This window comes from Diabrotica undecimpunctata, chromosome 6 (genome assembly GCF_040954645.1).
Source record: "Diabrotica undecimpunctata isolate CICGRU chromosome 6, icDiaUnde3, whole genome shotgun sequence".
Taxonomy (NCBI): domain Eukaryota; kingdom Metazoa; phylum Arthropoda; class Insecta; order Coleoptera; family Chrysomelidae; genus Diabrotica; species Diabrotica undecimpunctata.
In genome coordinates, this window is record NC_092808.1 from 112,205,295 (window position 1) to 112,226,188 (window position 20,894).

At 31.9% G+C, this 20,894-nt stretch overlaps 1 protein-coding gene across 3 annotated transcripts in view; it reads left to right on the forward strand.

Moving 5' to 3' along the window:
- LOC140443741 (uncharacterized) overlaps window positions 1–20,894 on the forward strand; it is a 242,234-nt gene that overhangs the window by 68,334 nt on the left and 153,006 nt on the right. The window lies entirely within an intron of this gene.

Here is a 20,894-nt window from a genome sequence, read left to right on the forward strand (position 1 = left end):
ATAGTATGTACATTAGCTAAGTACGGAATAATTATATTATTATTATAAGCTCATGTTGAACTTTATTAAAGACTCGAACAATTTATAGAATTTTAAAATTTATTGGACCCTTTATTCGTATACACTAGCTCAACATTTACATCCTGAAGATTATGTAAGACGTGTAGAATTTTGTGAATGAGTTTTAGTGAAATGCCAAGATCAAGATTTTACAAAAAAAATTATTTGTTGTGGTGAATCGAAGTTTACAAAAAAGGTATGTTTAACCGCCATAACAGTCACTTCTGGAGTGACGAAAATCCTCAGCTCACGTGGACTAGTAAATTTCAAGCATTCTATTCGTTCAATGTTTTCAATCAATCAAGATAGTTGCTCTCATGATTTATGACGAAAATTTAAACGAAGAGCGTTACTTCAACATTTTACGGCAGGTAATTGTACCAGCACTGCACGCTTTACATAATAATAAGGCTAACGAGACTTGGTTTCAACAAGATGGAGCACCGGCTCACAATATTCGAGGAGTCGGCAAATTGCTTGATGAAATATTTAGCGATAGACGTATAGCTAATAATGATCCCTTTCTCTAGTCACCAAGATCCCGTTGTCACCGTTAGATTACTATATTTGGAGATATGTTAAAAATAATATGTTCTCTGAACCTGTCACTACTGTGGAAGCTATAATAAGTAAAGTCCTTAACGAAATAGATAAAGAATCAATATCAAGAGCTACTAATGAAAATCTGATTAAAAGAGTTAATAAATGATTGGATGTGATGGGTAACATTTTGAACATTTATTACATCTTTTTAATTGTTCAATGTTTAACTTACGATATGAAAGTTTTAAATTAACACAACACAGTCTACGAAAATTTTTTTATGACAAAAATGTATAAAGTTAATTTATTTGAAAACTGCAAGAGATAGGTATAGGGAATACTAATACAGATCGATAGTGAAAAACATACTTTTCTAAAATAACGAAGCACATACAGGGTGTCCCATTTGAAAAAAAAAAGAATTTAGGATTCCGGTTTTATGCCAATATTGACAGCACCCTGTTTAATAAAAAGGGAAACTTGACACTGTAGACGATAATGCTGTATCTGGTTAATAAGTTCATAAGGAATTTAAACTTTTATTCAGGGTGGTCCTTAAGTAATTGCACAAAAAGAAACCGCAGATTCTACACTTTAAAATATTACGATTTAAGCCAAATTGCTTTAATAAAATGTTGATATTAAGAAAGATACAGTGTTAAACGGGAAATTTAAAATTTTATTTTTCGCTATAACTTTTATGTTTGTAAACATTTATGGATAAAAATTTACAATTAAATACTATTAAATATAAGAAATTATAATCTGATGCAAACTTTGATATAGCTGATAGAGGGCGCCACATATGCCACATATGTGGCATAAATTTGCACTTAACTTTTTTGCTCTTTAAGTTACCGCTATTTGCGATAAAAAATATTAAAGATAAATTCTTTTAACAAAAAAAAGTATACCTGTTAATAACTTCAAAACTCAACAGTTTTCGAGATAATCGCATTTTACAAATGAACTGCATAATTCTGATTACTCGCAATTACTCCAGGCAACGAAAGAAAAATAGGCAAAAACATCAATACTTCTGAATTTTGTTATAAAATTCCTTTAATAGAGTTAATAGTTAACAAAATATTAAATAAAATAAATATATCAGCAGGATAATTAATAATAGGATTTGACAAAATAACAGAATAATATGATTTTACATCAAACATTTTACGTTTTATATTAAATTAAAGTCATAATCAAAACATTTTATTTACAAATCCAATTAAAAAATAGTTAATCTAAATAACATTAAACTTTTTGTCAAAGTAAGTGTTCGATATGTCCACCATTTTCTTTAATTAATTTATCAATAAATTCCATAAAAGATCGTCTCATTTTAAGTAGCATCATTGGTTCTAAATAAACTGCTGTAGTATTTATTATAAGTATAATAATAAGTATTCTTTTGTGATTTTTATGAATTAAATAATTATATTAATATCTCACCATAATATGACCAAGAAATATGACTACCACGTACATCCAACGTTCAGGAAAGTTGTATTTAAATATGTTCTCACTGCCCTCTCTCTATAATGTAATGGTGTACCATCTTCCATAAACCACATATTTCCCCCTAAGTTTGATGACAATTCTTTCAATAAAACAATAAAATCATTTTATAAAAAATGTAAATAAATCTTATTATTCAAATTACAAGGTAATTCGCATGTCCGTAAATAATAATTATTAATGGTTCCAAACCATGCGTTTATTTAAAATTCATGTTTAAAATGCATGTCGTATTGTTTGGAACCATTGGTAATTATTTTTTACGGACATACGAATTACCTTGTAATTTGTAATTTGAATGGTGAGATTTATTTATATTTTTAAACTTAACGCGAAATATGTGGTTTATACAAGATGGTACACCACCACATTATGGAGAGAGGGTAGTGAGAACATACTTAAATACAACTTTCCTGAACGTTGGATTGTAATTGGTAGACACATTCTTTGGTCATATGGTGAGATATTAATATAATTATTTAATTCATAAAAATATTAAAAGAATACATATATTATTATAATTGTAATACTTATAATAAATACTGCAGCGGTTTCTTTAGAACCAATCATGCTATTTAATATGAGACGATCTTTTATGGAATGTATTGACAAATGAATTAAAGAAAACGGTAGACTTATCGAACACTAACTGTAACAAAAAGTTCAATGTTATTTAGTTTAATTATTTCTTAATTTGATTTGTAAATAAAATGTTTTGATTATGACTTTAATACAAAGCGTAAAATGTTTGATGTTAAATCCAATTATTCTGTACTACTACTACTAAGGATTTCCACAGTTTTCACTGTCTTCCTTCACTCAACCGTTTTCTCCAATTTTCCCTGTCATTCCAGTCTCCATCTCGCAGGGTTCTTTTCTCCATAGCCTCGTCGATTTCATCTCTGAATGACCTTCGGGGTCTTCCTCTCTTTCTTCTTCCAATCGGGCTCCATTCTGTGATTTTGTTTATCCAGCGTCCTCTGTCCGCTCTTCTGACGTGGCCGTACCAGGATAGTCTCTTCTCCTCTATATAGTCGATTATGTCTGATTGCATTATTCTGTTATTTTGTCAAATGCTATTATAAATTATCCTACTGATATATTTATTTTATTTAATATTTCGTTAATTATTAACTTTATTAAAGGTATTTTATACCAAAACTCAGAAGTATTAATGATTTTCTCTAATTTTCCTTAGTTGACTGGAGTAATTGCGTTAAATCAGAATTATGTAGTTGAGTTGTAAAATGCGATAATCTCGAAAACTGTTCAGTTTTAAAGTTATTATCAGGTATACCTGTTTTTTTTTGTTAAAATAATGTATCTTTAATATTTTTTATCACAAATATTGGTAACTTGAAGGGCAAGAATATGTGGCGCCCTCTATTAGCTACATCAAAGTATGCATCACATTATAATTCCTGATATTCATTAGTACCCAAAGGGTAGAATCTACGGTTTCATTTTGTATATGGTAGAAACGTGTAAGTTTCATATAAACACCATTAAAACTCTGCTAAAGCCACAAAAAAAAAAAAAAACGGTTCACAATAAGTATAGGGAAATATCAACAAATAAAGTTCAGAATAATACACAGGGTGTTCAATTAAAAAAAGGAAGTTATAAGCAACTTTCGGTATAAGCGGAAGTAGCAAATAGATGAAAATATTTTCATTAAATAGGTCACTCTTCAAAACCCATTCATTCCAATTTTCATGATTCAGTTACCTTTAGTTCTCGAGATATTTATAATTGGCCGTTTATCTGCCGCACCCTGTATATATAATGTAAATATACAACACACAATACATAAACATATATAATACATGAACACATAATACATAAACATACAAAATAATTAGAATTTGATATCATTCTAAGGGTACAAATACCACTCTCAGAAATTTCAACTAAAAGCATGCCTATTTGCCTACTAGATCGAGGCCAAGTAAGTCACCCGTCAATTTGAAAAATACTAACCCTCAAACAACTATTTTAAAATATTTTTTAAACGATTTCCGGAGTCGAAATCTTAATGTCAAATAACAATTATACAATGTAATCCCATAGAAAGAGTGGCTTAATCCCATAGAAACATAAAATTTAAACCCTATTATTTTTTAAGAAATTGTAAGCTTTCAAAAAGTAATTTCTTCCTTAAACATACATTTTAAAACAGTCATTGTTTTGACTAACTAATAATAATTTCTGTTATGAGACCACGTAATTGCAATCATATTCTGTTGCTGTTGTACTTTTGACGTAATCCTACATGAAGTATATTGCTAAAAATACACATATTATTTCAGTGACAGTGAAAAGCTATGGGGACATTAACACAATGTACACTTAATTACAGAGTTTTAAATTAGAGATCACACTCACTAACAGTAATTCTATTTGCGAACGAATTAGTCATATCTCATTCGAGGATCGAACGTTTGGGGAAGTAGAGTTCAATGGCGCGACCGAGAGTTTATTGCTAGTAGCTGAAAGTACTTTTTAGTGTCCTTTGTAAATTTTAATGACCGTCTACGAAATCGACATTGAAATCCCAATGAAAGAAAATATTTCTTTATATATCAAAATGTACTCAATTTTTCTGATTAACCTTATACCTACGTAAATACGTAAATATTACTACATGAACATTATAATAGACATGAAATCTTTACATAGTTCAACTGTTTTTCAAGAGTTCTTTGGTTTTTTTCTTTTAAAGCAGTGGCGGCTCGTGGTTTTAGAGACAGGGTCTCTAAAGGGTTTTTTGCTTTTTTTTCCTATAAATTTAGAACCTAAACATGTTTATAAATTAACTCTTGTCTACGTTGTTTGGAAGTAGCGAAATGGGTTATAACGTCATCGTAAAATTTATTAGTTTTGGAGAGATTTAAAAGTTTTTTACTATTGACAGTTGAGACAAGCTTGAGATTCTCTCTTGTTTCATGGTGTTTCGACAATACGTTTTAATTTTTTTGGGACAAGAGAAATCCCGTTCATTTAAGGCAGAAGTTGATGGTAATGAGAGAATTAATGACAATAATTTATTCATTTCGATAACAGTTTGTTGTAATGAATTGCAGTAGAAAAAATTATACATATCATGTAACTTATTCCACCTTATGAAAATATCTGGATCAGCTTAGATTCAGTAAATCTGCCAATTTATTTTTGATATTAAAAATATATTCTGCCTTGTGGCTGTTACTCACGTCTGTAAAACCTAAAAACCTCTCATAAATATTACCAAGTAACGTGTATCGAACAAAAATTGATAATTGTGAATGACATGATATATCAGTTGTTTTATCACCTTCTAGCGAAATGCAAATGGTGTCCTAAATTTCAGATTCAACGTTATTTAAAATGTAACTAATTGATTCTATTAATTTATTCTGGATTGTTTTAGATACGCCACTAAATGTCTTCGAATCAGAAAGTAAATTAGAAAATTCGTATTTCTTCGTATTTCTTAAACATTTTTATTAGTTCTCGATAATTATCTTGATTTAACGAATGCTCCGATTCATTGTGTCCCCTAAATAATAATTCCTGACAACTTAAAAAAATTACAATATCAATTAAACCACGTAAAACTGTGTGATTATTTTTTACAATTCCGTTATGTTTAATAGCATATTCACTTTGGACATTATCTAATGAAACATAGATATTTTGTTTTCCAAATAAATCTAATTTAATCTGTCTGTATGTATGATCTTTCGAAATACCATGTTTCTGTAAAGCCCTAAAGAATTTCTTTAAATTATCGTAACTAGATTTACACCACTAGAATTTTGATGTTTGTCCTATTTGTCGAAGATAAGATGCAAGGCCAACAAAAAAGTTTTTTTTATTTTACTTCCGGTAAGCCATGAGTACTTGCTGTATCAATTATCCGAAAATAATCTATTACTTACCTTACCCCCTCCCCACTAATATTTATAAGCCAAAGGATGCCCCTTATTTTTAATATCAATTTGTTCTTTTTATGGAATAGGTAGATGAAAACCCATTTTGCAAAATATAATTTACAATATCATATTGATCAGTGACCACAGTTTCTTTCATATCCCGCATTTTTTGGTTAATTTACCTGAATTTGTTTACACTTTAATTTTAAGAAAGGAAAAACTTTAAATATATCAAAAAATCCTGTAACTATTTACGGCAACGATAACTTATCACAGTGTTACTTTAAAAAATCAAAACAAATAGATACGAAACAAATCGATCGATACGCTTCACAGAAAGTCAGTCAGTGCACTATCACTTCACTACTTAAGTACTTCCTTAACTAACATTTTATTTGCGGTTAATCCAAATCAAGCATCGGCATATTCAATTCTGCCGTACCTACCGTCTAAATGCTTACGAAGAGAAATGTATTCATATCGACTAATATTCCGTTGATTTTTACATGTAAATCGTCAAGCTTGGGATCGGCTTGCCGAAACGGGTCTGTATAAGAATTCACACAGTCGGATGCTTGACTCTGATCTGAGATAATTAATTATGCATACCGATTTTCTTTCATATAATAATGGAGCCATTGAAGAGTAAAGAGCTGGAGTAACATAAAACAAGTCGATTTATTTATGTATTTATCGTATTACTTTATATAGTACACATACAATTCTAATATATAAAGAAATTAAAAAGTAACTTCGCAAACAAAAATTTAACTCTCTTAGATATTCGATAGCTTCTTTCTTATCCAACAGGAAATCCACGTGACTGCTTTCATAGGCTCTGATTTGGCACCCTCCAATACGTGTTGTACAGTCGCATATGGGAGATGGTAGCTTCCTGAGCTTGTTTAGAAAATCAGCACATTTGTCATGGTGTGGTCGAGCCCTATTTAGACGTATCCACGTTTTCTTTGATAACTCAAAGCCAGCTGATTTCTGTATGATACATGGTAGGTTCTGCGCTTATGATTTCTGAGACCATTCCATCTACCAGGAAGTGACAAAATCGAATCGAAATCGACTTTGTCTCGGATAGTTGTTTAGCTGTTATTAAGGGCGGATTTGTTTGGACTTGAATATTTGCGACTCAAGGGCTCTAATGTCATCATGCACTGGGAGTTGGGGGTACTAGTGATTTTTTCATATTCCCTCCTAAGAGCACGTTTTCTTCGAAGATCTGGTGGAGGGATATAGCTTAGGATAGGAGTAGGAGATAGGCTTAGGTAAGTAGGAGTAGAGCTGTTGGAAGGACCAGAAAGAGTGCAGATATTCAGTGTCTTGGCTGAAGCTCTCCAAGTAGAGCCACATAGCTTGTGGAGGATATTGTTTCTAGTTCCAATTTTACAAGAAAGTTTTGTTAGATGTTCTTTGAACGTCAACGTTCTGTCTAATGTACACACAGATACCTCGGGAATTTTTTTTATCGGGAACATTGAGTTCTTTTCTTTCCATAGTGTTAATCAGATTAAAACATCATGTCATGTTTGCATTTTTCTGCAGTTCAACGGTTTTGAGGTCAGCTGTTTTCAAAATTTTGGAGTATTTCTCAGACATCTGCGTATCCGGACTTCTTGGATTAGGTTTTAGGCATATTCTCAATGTACAAACTAAACAAAATTGGTGTCAAGATTGAGCTCTGTGGAAGTCCATTGCTCAATTTCTTTACTCCATAATTGAAATTTCCCATAATTACTTGGAACGTTCTGTTTGAGATCATGTTATCTATAAGAGAGGCGGACTTAAGCATGGGACCTTGCGGAGACAATTATAGATAGACTGTTTCTCCAGACAGTGCCGTATGCCGCCAATAAATCTATGAAGACGACAGACGTTTTTTTTTTGAGAAACAGAAAATAGTAAGGGATCAAGAGTTCGAAGAAGTAAATAGTTTTATATGCCTAAGAACTAAGACGAATGGTAGTCACGTCAGATGTTTGGAAGTCGTTCGAATAATCCGTCCTGGACATAGGGCGTGTTGGTAGGTAGTAATGGTTGTGGTAAGTATGGGTGCAAAGGTTTCATGAAAAGCAAGAAAATAAAGTAGACAATTATATGGAGTCCAAGTCATCTAATCGACGAAGAGAGATGAAGAGAGATTGAGGGTATAAAATAAATCTTATTTATGTTGATTTCTTTATATTATGTATTCTGACTTGGCTCAATAGTCTCATTCAAAAAAGTCATAATATAATTAAAACATTAAAAAGTGGATCATAGTATAATTATGTGTTTTTTTGGGTATTTATATTTTACTTTGTGTTGACAAAAAACATTTGATTCTTTTCTTATTCCTTCACTTATGAAAATACTTTTACAAAATGTAGATAGAGATACTCCGCTTACATTCATAATACTTATATACATTAACGAAATATTTTTTATTTACTTTTGACATTCATAATGCTAAAATAGCGCAAAATCATGAAATAGTTCGATCGATACATTAAGGTATGACGTCAAATCTGTCGCAAGTCGTTAAATTTACAGATTACATCGCATTTAAAAATATCAAATTTTCCGGCGGTTTTAAATCTATTTAAATAATAAAATACATATTTCAAATTTTCAAATATTTTTTTCTTACAGTAAAAGCTTAGAGCTAAATCATATAAATTGAAAACAGATTAAAATGGAATTATATACATGAGTACTTAAAAGAAATAATGAATACAAATTATTACACAAAAGATTTTTTGTTAACATTTTGTTAAAATCTAACATTTGTGTGATGTTGGGAGCCGGTGTGAGTTGGTAGAACTCCTACTTTTTACATTTCTCGGAGACAAACTTAATAGAATTTTTGCAATATAAGTTTATTAAATATTCACCTACATTTTAAGTGTTACAGTAGGTTTACATAGGTCGGGTGAACCTGCGTCGTCATTATACACCGACAATTCTAATAATAATCCATTGTGAATCAAGGGTAGCCAATTTATACAAATACGTGTTTATTAAACTAATTCACGAGCAGCGCGAGATCCTTATTCCTTATCTTGTAGTTTTTAAATGTGTAAATAAAACAGTGTGTGTATATAAATATTATTTTTATAATAAGGATTTATTTAAAATTCCTTGGATGACATGTGGGGTACCCTACAAACGTTACAAGTTACAAGCACTACAATAATAATAGGCGAGTGGTTTACCCCTAAAAAGACGCTTAGAAACTGAATATACCGACTATTTTGTTGCATCTCATCACCAATACAAAACATTATTTAATTAATTAATGTTTTGTATTTTGAGAACGATTTTCGAGGTGGAAATCTAAACGTCAAATTAACATTTTTTAAAGTAAAATTGGGGCTTATTCTCAATAAAATAGTAAATTACACCAAGTATGTAGACTCACAGATGTCTTTGAAAATACATTAAAAAGCAAAGATGTCTGATCTACCGTCTTGATGTCGAACAGGCATTTGCTTGAGTACGGCATGAAGGTCTTTCTATAAATAAAGATCACTTACGCTTAAGATTACTTCCTATTCATTTCTATAAACTTTCAAAATCCTATTTGATTAACATTTTTGTGTAAAACATGAAGATTCTTACTCGAAACTAAAGCAAATTATAGCTGGGGTACCGCAAGGAAGTGTTTTGGGGCCAATTTTATATCTGATAAACATCAAAGATATTTGGGCATTATGCAGTTATACAGCACAATGGCCACTTTCTCCGACGATACAACAATCATAGCCGTGGAAAGCTCAACCAGAAAACTCTAATCTGCTATTAACAAAATTGCCGTTCTGACAAAGAAATAGAGCATTAAACTTAACCAATCAAATCGACGCATATTGACTAAAAAAAGGATTGCACAACAACCAGTCTACGTTAACGGTACACAAATTAAGTATGTTAACACAGCAAAATATCTTTGTATGATTCTTGATGCCAAGTTTTGATTGTAAGAGCAACTTTAGACGAAATGTAATAAACTCCATCCAACAACTCCATAAACAACATCCAACTCAGAAAAATGTATTTTCATCACAAATTCTTACCATAAACTTGTTGTATATAAGCAAGAACTACGTCTAGTATGGAGTTAGTGGGATGCTCCAGCAAATCTAACATCCAAGTAATACAAGTCTTACTAAAACACATATTTGTTGCATATTCCAATGATCGTAATCGTAAGCGGTTACCTGATTTCTTGTTAGTATAAACATGGGATTCCTAACAAATGCATTTCGAAGAAATAATAATTTTAAATATATTTATTATGGTATAATTCAGCGTTCGAGTGTAATGAATAGCGTCTTTGTTAAGCGTCTTATTAATTATTATATTTTAGCTCTTTTCTATTCGCAATTATTAGCAATTCTAATAATGTTTGCTTAGGACATACTATAAAAACAGTAAAGTAAATTGTTTATACCCAAATGTCAAATATACATAAATGTGGACGCTACTGTTTCGATAGGTGACTAGGTTGACAACTTACTGTTACATGGAGTTAAGTTCTCCGTATTCTAAGTATAACGATATGTTAAACGATTTACTGTAAGGAAATGAGCAATTAGTGGAAACCCTATGTTTACTAAATGATAGGAGAATACCGCAATGTGTGTTTGTGTTGATGTACATGTTCCTATTTTACCTATTTTTAGAAAAGTATCAAATGCACGGAAGACATACGGCATTAATACTGTATCGCTAGAGTCAAATGCCTTAATAATATATAGCAAAATACCCAATAATTTTTTGTATTCCGTAATGAATTTTACAAATAATTTTTAACAAATTTCCAACTTTTTCCTGAAATTATTAGTTGAGTTTAAAGTAATTTTAGAAATATTATGTATTCTAAGAATAAGAGGTAAATTTCAAAAGATTTTTCTTGTGAACGTACAAGCACCATCAGAGGTAAATAGTGCAGAAACGAAAAATGGTTTTGCGATAATTTGGATAAAGCATATGGGAAGATACCTAAATATGATCTGAAAGTGGTACTAGGGGATGCAGATATAAAAATTGGTGCTGAAGAAATCTATCAACCAGATCGACCATGTACTTATTGAAAGGGATAAAGAAAAGTGTATTGCTAACATCAGGACATACAGAGAACCGGACGCAGACTCTGACCACTTTATGATACAAAATTAATGACAGGAAATTAAAAAAGAAATTGCAAACAAGCATTCAACGAGGAGATGGACAAAACCAAAGCAGGAGAAGAGAATTCAGAACAAATGTGGGGAAGAATTAAGATAGGTATGGTAAAATCAGCCAAAAACAGTAGACAAGAAATTTAAAAAAATGAAGAAAACATGGTTCGATGATGAATGTAGAAAATAATTAGAGGAGAGAAGTAAATTACCACTAAAAATGTTAAAAACTAAAAAAATATTTAAGAAAAGAACAATGACAAACTCTTGGAAGAAATTGATGAGGAAAATTACAAAAATAAAGATATAATAAATCTGTAAGGGGGGGGTTATTAAGAGAATGTGTTAAAACCTCTATTTATAAGAAGAGACCAAAATGGAAAAAGTCTAATGAGTGAAAAAGAACTTTTAAACAGATGGAAGGAATATTTCGAACGCAAAATGAAAAACAAGAAAATCTCTATGTAAACTTAAATAACGAGGAAGAATATCCAAGTACACAGTCAAATCTAAATTAATATCGACGAAGTGGCTCCCACTAGGGAAGATCAATTTAAAATTAGGCATACCACAGGTGAGCGTTTTGGGGCCTTTTCTCTTTTTGGTCTACATAAACTACCTTCCAAATGCGGTGGTTAGTAGTTCCTCAAACCTTGTAAATTTCGCTGATGACTCAAATGTGCTTTTCTGAGAAAAAACAGAAACACTCCTCACAGTGACAGAGCAAACTTTAAGCAAGGCTAAACAGTGGTTCAGTCGTTCAGTGGAAATCAGTTGTTACTTAATACTGATAAGACAGTTTTTGTTTACTTTAGAACCAGCCAGTCACGAGAACAGTTCCCAGATACAATCAATTTTCTATCATAAAACACGGAACCTGCTAGATCAGTTAAAGTTCATGGTCTTCATATTAACCAGAACTTGAATTGGAGGGAACAAATACAAAATACAACAAAAAAACTGAATAGAGTCTGCTACTCATTAAGAGTGATAAAGAGCTATCAGAGGAAAATAGACCAGAGGATTTTACTTTCAGTATTTTATGCAAACTTTTATTCTGTAATGCGATATGGAGTAATCTTCTGGAGTGCTGCAGTAGATAGCTCAACTGTCTTTATAGTCCAAAAAAAGGCAGACCGGGTGATTTAGGACTAAAGGGGGAGAATCCTGTAGAATCCGATTCAAATCACTCAATATACTCACTTTCTCAGCCATCTATATATTTGAATGTATTATGTTCCTTTTTAAAAATTTTATTTTGTTTTATCACCTGCTTCCCAATTATGAAAGCTGTCTTCAGAGCTATGCTACAATAGAACGTTAATATAAATAACTAATTTAAAGTTTACAATGTTTCACTTATGTCAAGTTTTAAAAAGTACTATTACTTTAGAGATATCCCATTTTGGTGGAAAAATCCATAATTTTGCTTTCAAGCTAATTTTTAAGTTAATACATTTCTTTATAACAAACACATAAAAGACTGTAGGTACATAGAACTCCGTAAAAACACATTAAAAAATTTGGTTATGGTACGGGTGTCAGAACCCGATCATTTGTCGAATCAATGATTCCTCCAAAAAAGTGACAATTGACATATGTCATACATAGAGAAACTAATATTATTGAAATTATCAAAAAATTGATGAATTGAAATAAGAAATTTATCGACGGCTGTCTAAAATTAAGTTTTATTCTTGGTTTGCATAGCATCGTAATGAATACTACTAGCCCTAACAGCTATATACTGGGACCAATTAAAATATATAAAAAATTCAGGCGTTTGACTATTAATTTATTATTTTTTAATAGTTATGATAATAATAAATAAGCAATATTTTAAATGATATATAATCACAAAACGTAATTAGTATTGTTGTATATAACCCACATAACGTATTAATGTCATAAGGATCATCAAGATATGTAAAAAATTAGTGACAACTAAATAATGGGACAGAATGAAGTATTTGCTAAAAACCACATAAGACAAGACAATTAAGCTGCGAAAAGAATGCAGTCGGGCACTCTAACAAACGCCAAACTATATTCTACAATTAATTTCTTATCAAATTAAGTGGATCGTTGTATTATTTCAATAAAATGGTGCCTGGTAACTCTACAAATGCAAGAATTCGTGAGTTGGTGATTAAAAATGATTGCCGCAATAAAACAATTCTTGATGTGGTGGATGAAATTGATATTCCTAAAACTGCAATGTGGAATATAATTAAGCATTATGAGGAAACACGAAGTATCTTACATAAAAAAACTAGTTTCTGTTAGGAATAGGAGAATATTAGTAAAATTTTGCAAAAGTCGAAGAAATACTCTAAGGCAAGTTACAGCTGAATGGAATCATGAAACTGGATTAAATCTGTCAAGGAAATGCTATCACAATTGGAAACATGAATCTGGAATAAAGTTTTATAAGGTTGAATTACAGCTAACAACTAAGTTTAACATATTTTAACATATTTTCTTCTAGGCAAAGGAAAAGTTACTGTTAACAGGAAAACAGAAGCAAGCCAGGCTCATTTGGGCAAAATCTTAACTTTCTTGGTTGTTAGAAGATTGGTCCCGAGTAATTTGTAATAAAGAATTCGACGCATTCATAATTGATGATTACCGCAAATGAGTTGTTCGCATTAAGTATGAGCTGTACAAAAAGTAAATGAGTTATTGATTTGGGGTTTTATGGCAGTTTCAGGGTTAGGATGTTTTTAATTTATTGGAGATACCATAAATGATGCGAAATATCAACAAATACCTCAAAATAGCCAACTTCCAGGTTTTCTGAAATTAAATGCTGGTGGAATTATATTTTTCAGCAGGACCAAGGGCCTGCCATACGGTCAGAACCAGAAACAATTAGTTTGGAAACCACAATATAAATGTCCTTTGTTGGCCTTTTAACAATCCTGACCTAAAGCCAAAATAGAGCAAATTTGCAAAGAATTTACGTATGAACAGTGCAGATAAAAACAAAAAATAAACAGTAAGCACTTAACAATTGATGAGCTTCCCTTATTTTCCTGTTCTTTTATTTATATTTGTATTGTTCATATTAATTTACTTCTTAATTCTTATGTTATATATCTACTAACTAAGGTTTTATGTTTTTTGCGTTGAGAATAACTAGTGATTAGTGACTAATCATTATTAATTGAAAGTCTTATTGCAATCTCCCTGTCTCTCAAGCACTTCCCTTGTCCCTCGCTTCCTTCCATTTCTTCCATTGCACCCTAACTCTACTGCAAGAATCTACGTCTTCTATTAGCTTGCTTTCTAATATCTAAAAACTTTAGTAATACCAGAGACTAGAAGCTAAACTATACTTCTAATCCACGGAACAAGCAGATTATTCAGAACAGGGTTAGCATACTAATGACCACAAGTAAGAATAGTCCTTATAAAAAACCGTGTAAGATAAAATAAGGTATTTATATATTGATTACGGCTTCTGGTTCATCTGGTGATCATTCTAAATCACCGATATACAATTGTATTCAAAATTCGTGTATAATGAAAAATTTTAGGATGCTCTGTTCTGTAGACTATACTCTGTAGATTACGAAAAATTATAGAAGTTAAACAAAATCAATTACGTAGCTTTTATAGCAAAGGAATTTAATTTATAAATGCCTACAAAGTATGCTGACATTTTTATACTTTGGAGAAAAATTAGATTTTACTCAGGTTTACAAAGAGATATGATCGTTTTTGACAAAGTCTCTGATTATACACTAATGATAAAGTACTTGACGAATTGAATTAAAAATTTAATATGCCTTTATATTCGTCTTTCCGTTTTAATAAACTTTTAATAAGTAAACCGTATAATATGTCAAATTTATTGTATAATTAAATATCAGTTATAATTCTCAGCAATGTTTGCTTAAATCTAATCTTTCTTTTTGTTTGCAGGTAAGTCAACCATATAATTCTGTCATATTGAAGGTACGTATATTTTAGGCAAAAGTAAAACGAACGTGTAACAAAGTGTTTTTGCGCACAAATAAATTTTCTATTTCCAAGAAAATAATAATTTGTTTGGATTTATGAAGTTTCTTTTTTGTTCTTTTCTTCCTTGATCCCGACTGATCAATCTGGGAGCAACGACAAACAGCGAATTGTTGTTGAACAATGAGGTGTATGCACTATAAACACACGTGGGCTTAAAAACTTAGAATATCATGCCGTTTGTCGTCACGGTATACGAGTAGATATTGTCTTTCAAGGCACGCCAATAGATGTTTGTTTCACATGAAAAACTATCACTAAACGATAAAATTATTTTAAATTCCTGTATATGTACCATGTAGCGAGCGATAAGACGAGTAATAAAGATACTTGAGATAGCTTATAAATCGATTTTGTTCTCTTCTCAAGTCTTTGAATCGTACACATAATGTATCTTCTTCATCCACCTTGTTCTATTGGTACGTGATAGTATTGATGAGTTTAAATTCAACTTCATTTATGTGAAACATACGGCCTTCCTAATGGTATTAGGTCTTTCACTTCAACCACGTACTTCTTCTACTTTCAGTGCCATCCCTATTTTCAGGCGTGGGCTATCTTCATGACAATTACGTTGAATTGGTCCCTGTTCATTGCTGTACGGAACAACTGCTGTACTCCTTGTCCGGTCCAATGTCGTATGATTCGTAAGAATGCTCCATAATATGTAACTTTGAAGTGTTTGTAATCGCGGTTGAACCGAGAGGTTTCTATTTGTAATGCTATATTTGATATCCATTTGCGAAATGCTACGTACTCAACTACCTTCCCAAATACGTAAAGCGTGATACCATCTTAACGTTGCAGCCGTCGATTGTTCGGGATCGATTGTATATTTATTTTACCTACAACCATCCATTTTTGTACTAATATTAATGCCTGATTTGTAACTTCCTCGTGCACTCTATCCAGTAGAATTTCCAAGTCCTCCATTTGTTCTGCAATAATGACAGTGTCATCGGCGTCGCCTATGGTATTTATGATCTCAACTTGTATTTTTACTCCTTCTGTCCTGCCACGTAGGACCTCAGGATATGTAGACGACTGAGCGCTTGCTACAAGCCATAAAGAATTAAGAGACTACTCAGCAAATTCTAACAAACGATTTGACTTTCCTCGTGAGATAATTTAGCTACTGAAGCTTGCACCCAAGGCCACGAAAACCAAAGTAGCGTACTTCCTCTTAAACAAGTAGTTAACTGCCAATTTAAAATTTGCTTTGAAGATAGATTCCTCAGTGACAATAAACAACCAAAATATCTTGGTGTCACCTTCGATAGAACTCTGAGCTTTAGAGCACATCTTAAGAAGAAAACTTCAAAACTCAGAATCCATAATATTCGTTTACAAGAGCTATGCTCTCAAACGTATATCAGGCACAATCAAGGCCACGCCCACTTATTAGTTACTTGCACATGCACTGAGCCACTAGCTGCTTCACATATTCGTCAAGAATAGTGCACAACACCTTCCATTGTGGTTTTATTTTAAAAACCTAGGGTTCGTCGTGGAGTTAAATACAAAACCTAATAAAAATTCGTTGCTTGAATCCCTTGGTCAGTTTCTGCGATATCACATGGATCAGTTAGTTATGAAGTAAGTCACAAAACTTAAATTTTATAGGAGAAACAAAAAAAAAACGTTCCCAGGAGTTTAGATGTTATAAATTATTTTAAATTATAAAATACTGACAATAAGGTTTAAATGAAACATGATTCAAAATATACTTAGAGAAAGCCTTGACTACATGGAAAAGAAAATGCGAAGGCATGGGAGTACCGGTACGGAACGAATACCTATATACGTTAAGCTTTGCAGACGATCAAGTAGTGATTGCACAATACCAAGACGACCTCAGCTACATTATGAAGAAACTACAAGAAGAATATACCAAGGCTGGCCTAGGTATTAACCTCGCGAAAACAGAGTACCTATCTATAAGTGAAGAAGACATAGAAGATCTACAGATTGATGACAACGTAACAATCAAAGGAAAGGATAAATTCAAATACTTGGGGTTTATAATCACGAAAAAGGCAACAACAGAGGAAGAAATTACACAAAGATTAGGACAAACAAGAACAGCAATCCGACAACTTAACCAGTATGGTGGGATAGACACCTAAATATGAAGACAAAAACACAGATTTATAAAACATTAGTGCGAAGTATTATGACATAGGGGCTGAAAATTGGATCATAAACAAGAAAAACAGCAGTAAGATAGTAGCAACAGAGATGGAATGCCTGCGAAGATGCTGCAGAGTAACAAGAATGTATAGGAGAAGTAATGACGAAATAAAGCAAAGAACATCAATAGAAACAGACATACTAACATACATAGAACAAAAAAGACTAAAATGGTATGGACATGTAAGAAGAACTAGTGACAGCAGATGGATAAAGAGAATAACCGAATGGAGCCCCATAGGAAGGAGGAAAAGAGGACGACCCCGAAAATCCTGGAGGAACGAAGTAGACGTCGCCATGAGTAAGAGAGGCCTAAACGATGGAGAATGGAACAACAGAGAGAGATGGAAACGGTTGAGCGAGGGAAGGCAGTGAATACTGTAGAATACCTGAATATATATGAAACATGACAAGGGTAAAATTACAAAATTTTGAGACTTTTAAAGATTTAAAGAGATTTATAAATAAACATAGTTGTTGATATATATTTTTTATCTAAAACATAAAAATAAGCTATTAAACGTGAAAAAATAACAAGAAAATATTGCCAAAAAACATTTACGTGCTTTTATAAACTTAAATTACATGTGATGACGTAAGAAACTATTCCCTATTGGCGAGTTGGCCAGTCTTGTAACGTATTATAAAATTTTTTGTGCTCTTCTGGTAAGTATTGAAGTGTCTTCTTTAAATCGCCTATCTTCTCTTTCAAAATGGGACACTTCGGTTGATAAGCTTGAGTAGTAGGTAGTTGAACATCATACTGCCCTAGCTTTTTTAAAGTAAACGTATTCCTTATAGCGCCACCAATAAAATTACAAACAGTAACAGTCTTTTGTTTTTGAATCAAATACAAATTCGTTGTATTCTGAAATTTTAAAAGGTTCTTTCCTTTGTGATTTGTTAGCAATAGAATTGGTAAATTTTTTGTAGAGAGTGGGCCACCATTTTTGAAAATCAAGAGTGTCTGTAGTATTAACTAGCTTTACTACTAACTTATGTTTCTTTACAGGACGTAGTATTAGTTCCATGACTTCTTTAACAGTGTAATAGCGATCTGTTCGATGTAATACACGCCTAACCAGACCACAGTCTCTATCATTCGGAGGAATGAATGACCTTAAAGGCAATCTATAGAATTTTTTTTGAATCGTTCCATATCTGCCAATGCCAAGAGAAAACTTATCATCGAATGATTTTTGTATTGTCCAGCACAGTTGTCACTGTACAGGTACAAATTTTCAACGCTAGGCAAAGCATAAATATTCAAGTAATCCAATAGGAAGGAGCAAACTTCGTTTGATCCTTTCTTAGCAAGGCCTTCGTGGTATAGGTAAAACATAGCAGTTCCATCACCAACATTATGAATTGAAAATGGAAGCACTGATAATTGTCTAAACTAGTATATTTCCTGGATAGGAATATTCTGCATATAGTCGAATGTTAAACAAAGTGATGTGCCTTACTCTCATAGTTCTGTGGTATCCCTTATAGATTTGTAAAATTTGTTACTCCGTTTTTTGTGGACAAGCAATTCGGCAGTAGCAACACGTTTTGCAGTATCGTTAAGTGTTGTGTTTTTCAGTCTTAACGTTAGTCTTTCACATTCACAGCACGTGTCCACTTGTGGCCGTCCAAAGCGATAGTTAAACCTATCTTTAAAATTTTTGTAATAGAATGGATATCTTACTTTTGTGTCAGGGTACCTAGTTTTAAAAAGATCGTACATAATTTTTATGTTCAGGGTTGAACAAAGATATTCGACTTCTTGCGTAGAATAATGGCTTTTTTAAGGGAAAACATTGAATGTGATCCATTATTTGAGCAACAGTGTTGGCTGGAATAGTTTTCCTGTTATTCTGCTGCCCTCTCTTATCTTCAGGAGTTTTTCCCAAAATTAGTAAATTTTGTAAGCGATTAATTTTGATTCATGTTACGTCATGGCAGCTTTCAAACGCTTTCTTGCAGATCATTATTTTACGTTTTCCCAAATGAACGTTAAAAACAAATGAACTGGTTCTCTCTTTAAGTGATCTTTTCCTCTTGTTTTCTAATTTTCTTGATCTTCGATTTTTTATAGGTATGGCCTCGATAGACTGTAGGTAAATATCTTGTTCGTTTTTCGACGGAAGACGCTGTTCTTCCGTAATTTTATCCCAGCATGTCATCTTGCAGCTAAAATATAACCTAATTTAACATAACTTGCCTATGTATATTAGTTACAACTATTTACCTGCATGGTTTTCCGGTTTTTCTTGCACGTAGTATATTGCCTTTGTAATTAACATACTCTGCTCCAGAAAGCATTACATTTTTAATTCTATTGACTTTATACTCGTCAGTGTGTAGTACACGTTTTCTCTTCTTCCGTTTAACACTTTCTCTATCACTCATTTTTGTTACTAAAATACGAATGTAAAGCAACAAGAATGCTTTAGCAAAGACAGAGAACAAACAAACAAAAGTTAGGTTAAAGGTTGTATGTATTCTGTCAAATTGGTAGATGTACGTTTATTTGTGAACCATATTAAGTCTGCGACTTAATTTCTTTCATAAATAAATTGAATGAAATACGGTCTGTTAGTGAGGGACCTATAATAGTACCTAATATGTTTCTTCAGAAAATGATGCGTGCCGAATGCACAAAAGACAATATAATTAAAAGCACCTAAACATTTCACGCGCTATACGGCAAATTCGTTGAAGAGTTACGATTACGATCTGTAACGTTTTGGCATGAAATCATGAACGAAAATAGGATACTTTTTGGACAGACCTCATCTGAGCAGTCATATTAATATTTACTATGACATGTGAACAATGAAATATCTCTTTTAAATGTTTCCTGTGTCAACACAGGTCAAGAAATAAAACTTACCTTTAGCTTACACTAACGTAACATCCATTAATTATAAATTGTCTATAAGTAATTTATATGTAACATATAAAATTAATCGTCGTACTAATGGTTCTTTTACTAGCTGTAAGATTTATTATCTCTGCATGCATGCACTTACCTTGGTTGTTGTTGCCACACTGCAATTATCTTTGCATCCTTGTCGACACCTCCGAATTGAAAGTATTTCATTTATTGCTTTTGCAGAGTATTCTTTTATGGGTTATCGTAGGACGAGAATGAATTATAGACATAACCACTTGAATGGTATATCTCAGTATTCCGCTGTTACGAGTTATAAGTGCAACTTCTTCTTACGTTCTTACAAATTTAATATATATATATATATATATATATATATATATATATATATATATATATATATATATATATATATATATATTTTAGTGGATTTTCTTGGGCTTAGGTTCATAAAAAAAAATTTGATTTTGATACTAAAACATTTTATGACAGACATAATACGGTTTAAAAGTTAAACTTTTGACTTACCAAGCATGTAAAAATTCGGTACTAACAAGTAGACGTCACAATTAAAATAATATTAAAAACATAGGACAT